We start from the raw sequence: 15827 nt of genomic DNA, 5'->3' as shown, positions 1-15827 counted from the left end.
ATAGCCTATACCCTGACTCATATATACACTTACATAACACCCTATTATCATTATCCTTGTCATTATCATTTCACCTAGATATTTACGATTTTCCATGCTATTATTCATCTAGTCATCTTGTTATTATTGTTGTACAATATATCCCCTTCTTATATTTTCAATTACCCCATTCCCTTACAGCTTATCTTTTGACATATGTATCTTAATCCTATCAAATCATTCTAGCCACCATCTTTAATCAATAACCCATCCATCTTACCAAGCAAGGATGAAGATCTTTCAATTATATTTGGAAGGAGTAAATGCTTTTTGACTATCAAAGGGATAGCTTATATTATTTCCTCCATCAATTACCATGGTGCCAATAAACAATTGTAACCTTGGCAAGGAGCCCATTGGAAGTTGAGAAAGTCAATGAAACCATCAAATGAATTGGCCAATGAACTTATAAAAGATGATGACCTCCCTAATCCCATCAATCAATAAAAGTAACAAAAGATTTATTGCTTATATTACTAAAGTAATAATTGATCTTATTGATAGCCTAATCAAGCTAAGTTATCCTTCTATCCAAAGTAGGAATCTCTATCAAGATTGAATTGTTTTGAAAATTTAAGGATATTTGGATCCAATAAGTCAGTTAATCTCCAAACCTAAGGTAATCAAAGAATTATAGTATTTCATGACCCTATGATAGATTAGACCCCAATCACTTTTGTTTTAGAAGCATACATTAGTAAATGTGCATTAGTCATATATGAAAAAAACATCAATATCTATGAACAAAGCACAGAATTCAATTCACCTAAGGTCTCTCATAAGTACTAAGTAGTTCACCTGATTTTGGGGTTTGATGTCCCAAGGATGACTCTTGTTTCCCTTACTATGTAGACTTGAGGCTCCTTAAGTCAACTAAGTTTGTTATCTTGAAATGGTTTGAATGGCATTTGCTCAAATCTTAAGCCAAAATGGACTAACAAAGAGATATCTTCTTTTTGCACCCTCAAGGATGTACTCAATGGTATTAGAGTGCAACAATAAAACATTAGACAACTTTAAATGCAAGTTGTTAGAAACCACATGACTTATAGGCAAGTCAATAAGATCTCCTGACTTTAAAAAAGCAGTTAGGACCCAAAAAACTTTTTTATAGTCAATCATGACCTTATCAAACTAATCCACATAGTGAATGGAAATCCCTTGGCCTTAAGCCCATGGGTGTATTCTCTTATACATGTTATCCCTAGGTCTACATCAAATTCAAAGCTTGTTGCCCACCATTAAATCAAGTACAAATCCTACTCTAATCCACCCAAAGTATGTACATAAATTTGAAGAGCTATTATGCCTTGGATATGGAAGCTATTGAGCTCGCTTTCAATGGGTCCACAACTACAGATCAATATATGATAGCAAGGCTTGATCAATTTTTGGTTTTAGATCGACTCATGGTTGAATGATGAAAGCTAGGGGTTAGCTTAAGCTTGAGGCTTGCTTGAGAAGGGGATCATTTGAGCCTGAAAGCACAAGGGCTACTTGTGGAGAAGTGCAGGGCATAGGGGGTTTGCTTCCACAATAGAGAAGAGAAGGAGAATAGTTATGGCTTCTTTGGAGAGAATGTTGAATTTGGAGCTTGGATTTGAAGTAAATGAGTATGTTTGAAGCCAAAACAAAGCAAGCCACATCATTTTCAAGGCCTTACATCATTGTGCAGCACCAAGAATGGCCGCATGCAGGAAGAATAAGCCATAAACTTTCAAAATCTTACCTTAATTCTAGACCCCCTCCCCCCTGAAAAACCCCTTTCACATTGATATGGATTGAACTGGTTGTTTTGAGAGTTTATACTAGAGCTAACAAGAACTATTCATTTCAAAATTGAATTCACACTATGATCCACTGAACTAGTTATTTTATTGAATTGATTCACATCCTTTGTGTTCACATTGCATAGAAGAACTAGTTGTTTCAGGGTTAAAAGGTCGGTTTCTATGCCATTTTTAGGTGCCAATTTAAAAGGAAATTTTTATCCAAAAAAATCATGGAAACGTACCATGGTTTGAGCTCAATTAAGACTTCATTCTTGGCATAAAAAGTGCAAAAAGAAGGATAAATTGTCATTTTTAGACTCGTATTATGATGCTTTTTGGATTGTATGAGCACCTTTTGAGCCCCATTTTCATTGTTTCTTGCCAGATAGCAAATGTATGACATATGGACATCATTTATGGATGTATGCCACAATAGTTGGACACATCTATGTCAGCCATATAATTAGAACTCAAATTTTTTGGCATTTTTAATATTGTTTGGTCTCAAATTTGAGCGATTGATGCTTGAACTTACTCACATGCTTGAATAATGATTTAATACATTTCATACTTTTTTTTTTTTTGAAATTGTAGCTGTCATAATGTCAAAAAGTACACAAATTACTCAAATAGTGAGTGACAAGTTGATTAAGGACAACTACAATGTATGGTCATATCATGCATGGAGAATATTTTGATGGGGGGATGTCTATGGGATCTCATTATAGGTGAAGATAAATGTCCTGAACTCATTGAAGAGCCCATGAAGAAAAAAAACCCTACAAAGACTAGACAATTAAAAATAGAAAGGTTTTGCACTAGACATGATGATGCTTGGGAGATCATTGAGAAAATGTATGGCACTTATACAAAGGCAAGAAAGATATAGCTAAAGCAAAGATTGTATGGTGCATGGAGTGAGAATCAAAGCATTAGTAATTATATTGTAGAGATGAAGCAAATTATGGAAGATTTTGCTTTGATAAATGCCCCTGTGGATGATGATGATTTAGTTTCTATTACTTTGAAGCATACATCCCTTGACATCTCTATTTTTATGAGAGACGGTGCTATGCTTAACTTTGAGGAGTTGGTTGCTTTTTTGCTTATGGTGGAAGAAATTAAGTTGGGCTTTAATGCATCTAGCAGTGGGAAGAATGCAAGTTAGGATAGTGTATTCTATCATCAGAGAGGTCGTGGTAACTCATCTAGAGCTAGAGGATCTTCATATGATCATGGAGATAGCTTTACACATGGTCATAGCTCTTTTGGACATGGCTAATATATGCCTAGAGGCAAGGGGAGATCCTACTCTCTAGGTAGAGGACATTCTAGTCCACAAAGAGATGGTGCATGTCATTACTATAGGTAGTTTGGTCACTTTGAGAGGGAGCACTATCATAAGGAAAGTGCTATGTCTAGGGGTTGAAAAGACCTAGTTTGGGCACTATGCAGGTGGATATAGTGGTGGTAGCTATGGTTCTAGAGGTGGTCACCTAGAGGTCATCTCTTCGCTATGGAGCATGTGCTTGGCAATAGGATGCATTCCCCTAGAGAGGATGATTGGTTTTTTGATTTAGGAGCTAGAAACCATATGACACATCATATAAAATGGTTTGATAGAAAGAAACAAATGCAAAGTGAAGAGGATGTGGCTACACGAGATTATACATTAAATAAGATTACTCATATTGGCAGTGCTCCTTTGATGACTAGAGATGGGATAGTGAATAAGCTTTGGCATGTTTTGTATGTGCCTACCATCACTAAAAATTTGGCTTTAGTTGGACAAATGGTTGTTGTAAGTAAGGTTCAACAATATGGATTCCTCATTGAAGAGTTTATGAATGGAAAACTTGGAAAGTTGATTCCTCATGGTCAAAAGAAAGGCAAATTGTTTACTTTGGAAGTAGGAACTCGTATCATATAGAGTTCTATGTATGTTGAGACTAGACGTGGACAATATAATAATGTTGAGTTATGACATAGAAGAATGGGGCATATTAAATTGCAAATATTGAAACAAATGCAATCTAGACAGGTTATTTGTGGGTTTCTGCAATTTGGCTATGTGAAGTATAATCATATTTGTAAGGCATGCCAATTTTGCAAGTAGTCTAGACTTCCATTTCCAAAGAAGAGGGAAAGTTGGCACATATCCTTTGAAAACGGTACATTTCGATATTTGGGATCCATGTCATAATATTTATTTATGTGGAAGATACAAGTTTTATATCACTTTTATTGATGATTTCAACAAAATGGCACAAGTTTATTTCTTGCAACATAAATGTGAGCCTTTGAAAAGTTTCTAGAGTTCAAAGCTATGGCAAAAAAGTAGTTTGGGAGTTATATGAAGCGCTTGAGATCAAATAATGGAGGTGAATGTGTTTCAAATGAGTTCTCTGACTATTTGAGAGATCATGGGATTAAGAGACATGTTACATGCAGATATACACCATAGTAGAATAGTGTTGTAGAATGAAAGAACATGATCATTGCGAAAGTTACAAGGGCTATGATGAACCAAATGCATATGTCTCTGACTTATTGGGCTGAGGTAGTATATACCACAGTTCATATTATGAATAGAACACCTACAACATTGACTTATCACATGTCCCTGTTTGAGAAAATGTATGGAAGAACATGTACAATTGCATACTTCAAGGTGTTTGGTCATGTATGCTATCTTCATGTTCTAATAATTTGAGGAGGAAAATGGAACCAAAGGCTATCAAATGTATTTTCCTTGGCTATCCAAATGAGAAGAAGGATTACAAATGCTATGATCATGTTACTAGAGAGGTCTACATAAGCAAAAATGTAAGGTGCATTGAATATGAGTCTTGGTATAGGCTTAAAGATGCAATTAAGATGGATGCTTATAAGAACTGTGATGATGATGGTTATGCGAAGAAAATTATTGCAAAAAATGGTCAAAGAAATCAGCATATTGAGGACATGTCTAGACCTGAAGACCATGAAGAAAGCAATGGGAGTTATATCCCATGGAGTAGCAAGTTGAGTGCACAAAAGAAGGTAAATTTTTCACAAGGAAAGATGCTTGTGGGTGAAATTTTAGAGGATGAGTCTATGGATGATGAGTTTGGGATACCACGTGTTAGAACTCCATGAATAAAGAGTGCAAGAAAGTATGCATCACCATATGTAGGAATGACTGAGACATCATGTAATACACCTCAATTGACAAGATCAAACAGAGTAAGGCATCTACTTTGATAGGTTGATATATAATGGCTTTATAAAGATGCATTATGTGTACATTGTATCTTATGTGCAACATATAGAGCCTACTTGCTTTGAATAAGTAGTTGGAAGCAAAGATGGAAAGGAAGCCATGAATGAGGGAATGGATGCATTGATCAAGAACAAGACATGGGATCTACTTGAGTTACCTTATGGCAAGAAAGCAATTGGCTGTAAGCAGGTGTATAAGGTCAATTGCAAGTCAGATGGATCATTAGAAAGATAGAAAGCAAGGTTGGTTGCAAAAGGTTATGCATAGATATATGGATTGGACTATGAGGAGACATTTAGTCTAGTAGCAAAGATGACTATAGTGAGATCAGTGATTGCCTTAGCTTTGATTTATGGCTAGAATCTATATCAAGTGGATGTCAAAAATGCTTTCTTGAATGGTACATTGGAATATGAAGTATATATGTGACCAAGTACATTATGTATACAAGCTAAGGAAGGCATTGTATCACAAAGGCAAACCAAGCATGATAGTGTTGGGGTCAATATAAAATATCCCCAACATAGAGTCATCATGAAGCTTGCTACATATCGTAGTGCAGGTTTCACTAGTGATATGTCAAAGTATACAAACTTGTTGATGGAGCTTAACATTGCTACAAGAGGAGGCATCCATCCAATGATTGTTAGTGATACGTGACTCAAAATTGGCAATAAACCATTGAATTGGACTTACAATGTTTGTGATCCCATTCTTGAATTATTTGTGGATTCACTAGCCAATTATGCATTTGTGGAAGACGTCTTTTAAATCACGGATATTTGGTGAGATTTGGCCCAAATTACTTTAGGGGTTACTAGCCAAAAATATCCCTTTTAGGCTATTGATGGTTAACATAGGTTATGAGCCAAGTAGGCATTAACCATCTCCTTACCTTATCATTAACACACATGATCAATCCCTTACTATTTATGCAAGGGTTTTGACCAATAATTTGCTACATTTAGCCTATGGGGGCAAGTGGCCCATCCCTAGTGTTATGTGTCTTGAGAGTGCTTAGGGGACAAGGGAGTGCTTTTCAATATTATGTTGTTGATTTTATACTATCCTATCTTATCTTGTTAAGCCAAGAGGAATGTTTTTGTTTTCTCTTTTAGTGCATGTATTTTTTATTTGTGTACTATTGTTTGAGTAATGTTTATAGTAATTTTGGGCCACATTCAAGGAGGTTTTAAGTGCAATTGTATGGATTCTCTTTTGTATTAAGTGGCTCATGAAATTTTACCAAAGCATGGTTTATTATTTACTTTATATCACACACATAGAGGATGGAATGGTAATTGTATTCATCTATGTTGGTAATCTTATCATCATTACATGTACTCTTGAAAGAGAGATTGCTGAATTAAAGCATGGGCATGCATAAAGAGTTTGACATCAAAGACCTTGGATAATTGAGGCACTTTCTAGGCATTGAAGTGATTGACACTCCACATGAAATTTGACTAATGCAAATGCAATATTGATTGGAAATGTTAGAGAAGTATGGGATGACATCATGTAAGCCAATGGGGATATACCATTGGATCAAAACATACAGATAGTTGATGATGGACCGTATGTTGAGAACATCACTATGTTCAAAAAGACGATTGGTAGCTTAATCTATGTAACCATAACAAGATCAAAGTTGAGTTATTCAATGGGAGTGATAAGCCAATTTATGCAAGAGCCATACAAGTCACATTTGGATGCAAGGAGGAGAGTGTTGAGGTATGTCAAGAAGATAGTTAGCTATGGCTTATTCTATGAGAAAGGGATTAAGCCTACATTGTTTGGATACACAGATGTAGACTGGCCAAGAAGTATTATGGATAGGAGATCCACTGGTGGTTATGCTTCTTCATTTGGTTCAGCCATGGTGAGTTGGAGCAGCAAGAATCAACCTACATCTACTTTCTCAAGCATAGAAGCAGAGTATAGAGATATAGCATTGGCAACATGTGAGCAGACATGTCTAAGACGAGTTCTATGTGATATGGGGATTACAATAGTTGGTGGATTCATTACATATCATAATAACATTAGCACCATCATGTTAGCAAAGAACCCAGTCTATCATGCAAGGACAAATCATATTGAAGTGCACTATCATTTCATCACAGAGAAAGTTATGGATAGAGAGATAGACTTGGCACACATTAAAACCAATTGACCAAGTCATGGATATCTTTACCAAAGCATTAGATAAAGCTAAGTTCGAGTACTTTAGGACTGCACTTGGTGTATTGTATCTGCAAGATCATTTTAAGATCAAGGGAGAGTGTTGGGAAATATAACATAGGCTAAGTCCATATTCTAGATATGCACTAAATAAAACACAGGTTGTGTTTAAAGAGACTTTAAAGTTAAAAGATATGTATCTCTTTAGTGAGATACTTGTGTAGAGACTGTTGAATGGAAGTAAGAGAATAATGAATATGACGAATAAGAAGATTGCTTGAGTCTCCATATCTTTTTCCATCTCCATTATATTGTGCATATATATATCAATTCTTTTCAACTTCATGAGAAGAGGTTGTGTCTCAAATACATCCAACCACCCAACTTTAGTAGTAAAGGACTTGTGGACATGAATGTTGAGGTTTGGGTAGAAAAATGGGTGATTTTTTTATTTTATTGCCATTAGCACAAGCATAAATAATGTATTCATGAAATTGCACAATAGAGACTCATGTGCAAGGTTGAGTTGCAATGGAGGCAATGCTATAGTTATAGCATGATAATCAAAGGATCCCAACCATAGGAACAACTTAAGGATGTAGCAAAGAACGATAATCTTCCCATAATTATCAAAATGCATGAGTTATTTAGCCTCAATCACTTCTAATTAGCACTACAAATGTATTGCTCGTCAGCTTGTGACACTTTAGAAGTATGCTCCATAGATGTTATGCACTCATAAAATTGCCCAACTTTGTGAAGGATTGAATCTACCATTAGAATCTTGACTAAGGAGACAAAAGACACTAGTATCCTTAGAAATTTCATTAATAAGAGCTAAAGCCATAGTGCAAGAGATCACTAGATTCAAGTATAACTAAAGAGCCTTTCAATTGGGAAATGGAGGAAGAAATTGTTGATCAAAAAGAGCATGCACGAATTATTAAAACTTCCACAACAAGCGCTAGAATGGATATATCTATATGGTTGCTCCAATTCAAGAACCTTAAGAAAGTTCCAATATCATGTCCTAGGCATTCGTAGCAAGTTGGTAGCTCCTTATACTAAAGGGTTCAATACATATGCAATGGAAAAGTGGAATATTGATAGTTTGTCAATTTTATTCAGGGAAGAAAATTGTAGAAATTTCATCCGTGTTCTATAAATATTCATTCTTGAATAGAAATCATATTGCTATACATGCATATATACATACATGTGTGTGTGTGTGTGTGTGTGTGTGTGTGTGTGTGTGTGTGTGTGTGTGTGTGTGTGTGTGTGTGTGTGTGTGTGTGTGTGTGTGTGTGTGTGTGTGTGTGTGTGTGTGTGTGTGTGCGCGCGCGCGCGCGTGCATGCATGTGCGCGCACACGTGCACGTGTGTGCACGCAAGAAAGAAAATGGTAGAAATTTCATCCATGCTCTATAAATATTTATTCTTGAATAGAAATCATATTGCTATACATGCATACATACATACATGTGTGTGTGTGTGTGTGTGTGTGTGTGTGTGTGTGTGTGTGTGTGTGTGTGTGTGTGTGTGTGTGTGTGTGTGTGTGTGTGTGTGTGTGTGTGTGTGTGTGTGTGTGTGTGTGTGTGTGTGTGTGTGTGTGTGTGTGTGTGTGTGTGTGTGTGTGTGTGTGTGGCACAATATCCAAGAGAAATCATATAAGACTAATAAGGAGGCCACTTCTTCAATGGAGATGCTCAAAAAGAACTGGAAGTAGGTAGAGGAAGTGCAATAATGGATAAAGTGGTTGAAAACTCCCCACCATCATCATTGATATTACCTTTGCAGAGGAATTGAGGAATTGAGGAAAAAGGTATGAGCACTACATGTGTGAACAGTTGGGTTAAAAGCACATAATAGTGTAAAGGAGGACATTAAGGACATGTATACAAGGATGGGCATCAAGAAGACTTTGCACACATCAACTTGGAGGTTGGGTAAGAAAGTAAATAACATGACTAGAGTGGGGGAGAGAGTGTTTCTTAATCTAAACTTTCTATCATGGAGGCTAAGAAAATTTTCTTAGCACAACACAGAAAACTAAAGGGAACGTGTATATTCCTAGGGGATGACCTCACACCAACTCAACTAGCTCACATGCAAGAGTGTCTGCCAAGAATCAAGCAACTAGGGAAGAGGGTAGATTGGCTTTCTACACATGAGAGAGAGTTGTGATCATGGAGAAATGTATCAAATGAGGTGCGAGTCGTATGGGACCATCCCTATAGTAACATCTTGAAACTATAATTGAGCATTATGACTTGATGTTGGTGCATTAGGGAGGCATTCAAAAGGAGAGACATTGTATCTTATTCAAATATACATTAGGACCCACACAACACACTTCCACAAGTAACAAGATATAGATTTGAGACATTAAACAAAAGATAAACATGAGCATAGAAGCTATGATTCAAGTGGTGTGTACTTTTGTTCAAGGAGGAGCTATACCCAATTATCTAGGTAGCTCATAGAGATGAGCAAGCTAGGTATACTTGCGTGGAGTGCGAGAGGTGAGTACATATTATATATTTCCATATACTTCTTTCATGTTATGAAGTCTCAATATGCCTACACCAAAAGGCAATCACCATATACAATTATGGATAAGGACATGTGGAAGTTCTTAAGGAAAGGAGATGACCTTTTATTAGGAAATTTCAATGCAAAGACAAACTTCCATCATGTGTCTTTTTTTATCCTTCAAAAAAGATGCTACAGGAACAAGATTTGGATGAGCTAGGATTGGAGTATACCTCACCTAATGTGGGCTACTATACAAAATATGGGAGGTATCTTATAAATATGTTCACAACACATGGATTAGCCATACTCAATAGTCTTGCTAGATATCTCTTGTCAAGTGCATTCCCATGCAACTCTCATCAACATGGTGAGAGCACAATGGATACTATATTTTCCCCTCCTTTTTCTTACCCCTCATGTTTAGTGCATGACAATCTCATCGTGCCCTATTGGTGGTGCAATGGGCTATGCTTACTTGTCATTGTTTGTGGAGTTCTAGTTTACTTATGGATAGATCCCTTATATGGCTTCTCTACACCAAAGATGTTACTTCTTAGGAGAGATGGAGGATATCTACTCAAGGGAAATCTTAAATCTTTCATATGATTTTGAACCCTACATTCCATTATTTGAGCTCACACATCAATTTAATGAGGCTTTACATGCAATAGTAAATGTAACTTTTCCACATGCATTGTCCATATAGAGAGCTTCCCCCAAGTTGATACTTAGAACAAATGGTACAGTGATGAGTGTCACAAGACTAGAGTGCATTTACAAAGAGGTGGCATTAGGATCCACTACTATAGACATGCAAATCTACTCTTCAAACACCTCATATTATTAGCTTAGTTAAAGAGAGACTTTTACCAATTGTTTTTGGGCTAGGACTCTAGAAATGTTCAATGACTTTTCGAATAGCATTGTCTAACCACAACCATTACCTCTCTTGATACATGGAGACAATATAGGTAGTTAGCCTTTACACAATGAGTCAACCACCTTTTCCTAATTCGTACCCACAAACATCTACTACTTTCTTCACAAAGAGTATGGTCTAGAAGCCTAGTAGCAAGCTTTGGACAAGGCACAAGATCACAATGGCTTGGTAGGAGAGCACTTAATACATGCTAGAGATATGGTGGCAAGACACTTGCATATATCTTTCTTAAAGCTATGTCCAAAGGCTTCCTAGAGAGTTGGATCACTATTGTGTCTATTCAAAAATCAAGTGATCCTACCTTATTTATTAATTACTTGATTATCATGGTTGGTAAGACATTGGCCATTTTTATATGCCTCCATTATTTAGCATGAGATAAACCAATGACATCGAGAGGTGGTCTGAAAACATAGGAATAAGCTTGATTTAGGAGAGGATTTTTGCAACAATATCATATCCTTAGCTACTCTAGGAATTATTCAAGAGGGTAAACCTCATGAGTGATGGATTTACTACCACTTTGTGGATTTTCTCAAAGATTTTGATATGGTTTCGAGAGCCAAATTGATAAGCATGATATATGGCATCAGAGTGTCTAGGGAGCGCACATGATACGTACTCTACATAGGGGTTGTAGAGAGATTTGGATATGTTGCATTCATATGCATACAATAGTAGGCTATAGTGTTCAATACTTCAACACTATGGGCCAAGACATTAACGCCAATGTTGACTTGTGAGTAGAAGGAGATGGATATATGGATTCTTAGGCATATCTATGATACTTATTCTTAAGGCCCATTTTCTCTATGAGAGAGGATACAAATACTAGATTGATACAAGGATACACAACATCAAGTAACATGGAGAGGATAATCTCACAAGTACAGTTTCAAGAGCCCCAAACCAAGTTGCATATATTTGTTTGACAATCACATCCACATTATTATATGGAGTATAATATGGGGGCTTAGGAGAACCTTCTACATGCTACAAACAATATCTTTATTAATTTATTGAGATATATAGACACCCACCTTTCTTGTGGGATCAGATATTTTACCAACTCTAGTTGTGCACCTCTTCACACTAGTAAGAGATCAAGAGAGACAAATATCCATGCCTTGTAATAATAATATATGCAAAATATGGTAGAGACAAAGGAACACTACATCTACCATTGTTGGTCTATTATGAGATTCAAAGGTGCTCATTGTCTCTTCAAATGCATTTTAGAGCATTGCCAAGAGTCATGGATTACATTAGTCAATGATGTATTGGTTTCTCTCCTTGAGAAATGATGGCTTAGATAGGCTATTGCCAAGAGTCGATCACCAATACACTAAGGTTCCATCTAGAGGTAGCTTACATATTTTTTCAAGAGGAGTACCCAAGCAACTTTAGACTAGTTTTAGTATGCATCAGGAGGAGCACTAATGAGGCCCTAGCATAACCTCATCTTGCATGATGGATTTTCATTGATCAAGTAGTCCAACTTGGCTAATCCAAGCATCCTAGATCCCAACCCATGTGTCTGCAACACATACATGGGAGGATATAAGAGATTATTACTTGACCTAAAGCCATATCCTCTAGATTTTGCTCCACATGGCACGAGATTGAGAGACTAAAGGAAGAACTAATGAGGTCTTTCTTAGGGTGATATATATGTATCTTTATAGTATCCCTAGGCCCAATCCATGTATTTTTGGCCTCATAAATTACTACCATTTAGGTACTATTAATATCCATATCATGTCATGTTTTGCACCCCATCCTCTTGACATCTTTGTACCTTCATCACATATGCTAATATCAATTGGGATGTTCTTTTGTATTTTGGCTTTTAGCTTTTAACCTTTACTTGATGTTTCTTCCCAAACAATCGTATTACTCCATAAATGGTTGTAACTCATAGTCTCATGGGTCATTTTGGCTTTCTATAAATGTTATTAGATAATCTCTCTCTCTCTCTCTCTCTCTCTCTCTCTCTCTCTCTCTCTCTCTCTCTCTCTCTCTCTCTCTCTCTCTCTCTCTCTCTCTCTCTCTCTCTCTCTCTCTCTCTCTCTCCCCCCTTACAATCCCTCTTAGTCAATCTATAACACCCATAGCAAACAACCAATTCATAGCAATCATAATATCTTTTTTGCATTTTAAATAGGGAGGCCCATCTCCCTTTCTCTTTCTTTCCCATTCACATATCCCCACCCTAAGGCTTGGTTCGCATTGAAGTTTTGAATTATTTTTAATCTTCATCACCTCCCCTAGGGCGCAAGGGCAACACCTAAGACTGAGGGTTAAACCTAATCTCTTGCCCTAATGGCGAGAGAAATCCAAATATATCACCACCAAAGTGAAATCAACAACCAAACTCGTGGGAGATATATTTACATTAGAGAGTTCGCAACTTGGAAACACTGAGGGTGATTTTAAAAGGCTCGCTTGCCAAAGCACATGGAACTGAAGGGAAAGTTGACAATTGATGTGGCTACAACCAATAAAAAATTTAATGATGAAGTCAAGCAATTAACAACCAAAGCCAATAGAAAATCGAAACAAGAAAGCAAGCAAATCAATAAGTACAAAAGTAAATCAAAACAAGGAGGAATGAAGATAAACAAGATACAACAAGCACCATCGTTTCAATAGTTAATGAAGCTATGTTACAAAAGAAGATCACATTCTTTGCACATATACAAGCAAGAGACCAAAATCAAGCCAACGTTGGAAGAAAAAGGATTCAAGAGAATGATGCCATGTAAAATCATTGAGGAAAGATCAAGCAACTTTCAAGTTTGGAAGCATGGAAGATTAGGGTGAAGTATTAAAGCAATAAAAATAGTTCAAGAGAACCAAATTACATATCACAAATTAACTTACACCAGCACAACTCGAGGCATGACAAAGTAAAATTACCGAGATGAAAGCAACTTGAAAGGAGGGAAAATGGGCAATTTATTGACGTGGAAAAGTCATCAAAGAGGAGTATAGAAAGCCTAACCAATAAGTTACTTTGGGTGATAATGTATTTAGTAAATTTGATAGCTATAGTAATCGGTTTTCTTTTTGTGCCACTACTACTCCAAAGTGGATTGTAAATTGAAACTTTGGTGTGTCACTTCATGCTCCACATCTTTGAGACATCTAAAATCTCTCTCTCTCGCTCTCTCTCTCTCTCTCTCAAGATTGCTACTATATCTTGGCCATTAATTTGTACAGATGTGCCAAGCATTGCTTTCAACTATTGGTAGCAATGCATATGACCAACATGTTGTATGTGATCATGGGTTGTGCAAAAACACACTTATCAAGCAATATGAGACAAAGTCACCCAAAGAAGCGTGCAAAAGCAACAAAACTATCTAAACCAAAAGCTCTACAATGTCAAAAGATTTCTACAAATGTCCTCAACAACGTATACAATGTCTTAGCAATGCTTCATGAGGTTCTCTCATGCCTCTCTTTTCAAATGCATGGTTGGTATTGACGTATAGTCCATGAGCACCACATTATTCTCATTGTAGACACATGGATTTCTATATAAATATTCATCTATGAGCTTTTCCATGCAATGGGTTACAACATCGCTCAAGGGATGCATTACATCATGATCCAATGGCCTAGGGATGCCAAATGGACTTGATTTTCTATTCTAAGCACATTAGGCCTTATGTTAAGTGGAGCTAGTAGAGCTAAGGGATCTCTTCCATAAATGGCAAGCTCATTCACTGTAATAGGGACTTGCAAGATATGACAATCATCTTATGGCTTAACAAACTATGCCATCATGTCCATGCCTAACATGATTAGTACAACCCCTTTTTGTGACCACACTTCATATGTAGACTTTTAGAAGTGCCAATGTAAAAGGAATTCATGTAAGAGCAATGTGGAAACTTTGAAAGAAGACTGATATGTTCGCATAGTGTGCTCAATTTCACATCTTGTAACAAAAACCCACCATATTTGCAACTTGTGTAGACTTATAAATACTAAGCACACAATTGTCTCTCTTCAAACATTAAAAAAGTATCTTTTTACATCTTGAAAGCCCATGATTTTAGGTAGTTGATGAAAGGATAAATGGCCTCCTAATTTTTCATGTAAACAAGTTTGTTTGGGAAGTCATTTTTTAAACAATAACTAAATAGCTATTAAGTCACATCTTAATTCAAAACCATGTATGAATTGGTAAAACATATCGTTCTAACACAATGTGAGCAACAATGGACGTCAATTTTGCATAGACATAGTTGTCAAAATGTCCTAAAGTATTATATGATTGAAATAACTAGACAATAAATGCTATTGCACCTCTTGAGCCAGATGGCAAATACTACTGCACATCTTGAGTCCTTGATTTAAAAATAGAGGGGCAATTGTATGACCAAATGGATAAACCAACACATGCATCATAAAAAGTAATAGGTTGTAGGCACTAAGAAAAACAATTCAAATATGCTTTATGTACAAAAAACCAATCCATAGCCCAATAACTATGGTCTCTCACAAATATGACATTCGTTAAACTATACCTTCCCAAAAAATTCTTATTCCACCCCAAAAAAAGCATTGCCTATAAAAGCAACAACAATCATTAAATGACCATACCAACACAATAAATGAATTCCCTAAGACTAGTATAAGTTTCATAATACAAACCACGAGATCCTCTCATCACCATAGGTCTATCATTAACCTAGATTAAAAACTTCCTTGAGTCAAACATGCAATGTTACCACCAATTACCTCAATTCAAACGAGGTATGTTTCTTTGCCCTTTTCACATGTCAACCCAAAGCCGACTTCAAGAACTCAGCTCTAGTAAATGCCAAGGTTATGAAGCTAAGGCCTTCATAAGAATTGCACACCTCAATCACTACTATAATTGGGCCAACCATTTGGGAGTCTTGCAACTCGCTCATCACTAATTCTAGCATTGTGATGCATACAATTACATTATCATCCGGAAAATCCCCAAAAAAAGGGGAAAAACAAAAAACTTCCGAGCCAATGCTTGATTCGCAAACTATTAAGTATGTTGGATGCACCACAAACATGAAAACCCTAGATGTCACTATCATGTGGTCCTC

Source organism: Lygodium microphyllum, chromosome 24 (assembly GCF_053477565.2).
Source record: "Lygodium microphyllum isolate KBCC chromosome 24, Lygodium_microphyllum_v1.1.10, whole genome shotgun sequence".
Lineage (NCBI taxonomy): Eukaryota > Viridiplantae > Streptophyta > Polypodiopsida > Schizaeales > Lygodiaceae > Lygodium > Lygodium microphyllum.
The sequence above is the reverse complement of the archived record's forward strand: the minus strand, read 5'-3'. Positions refer to the sequence as shown.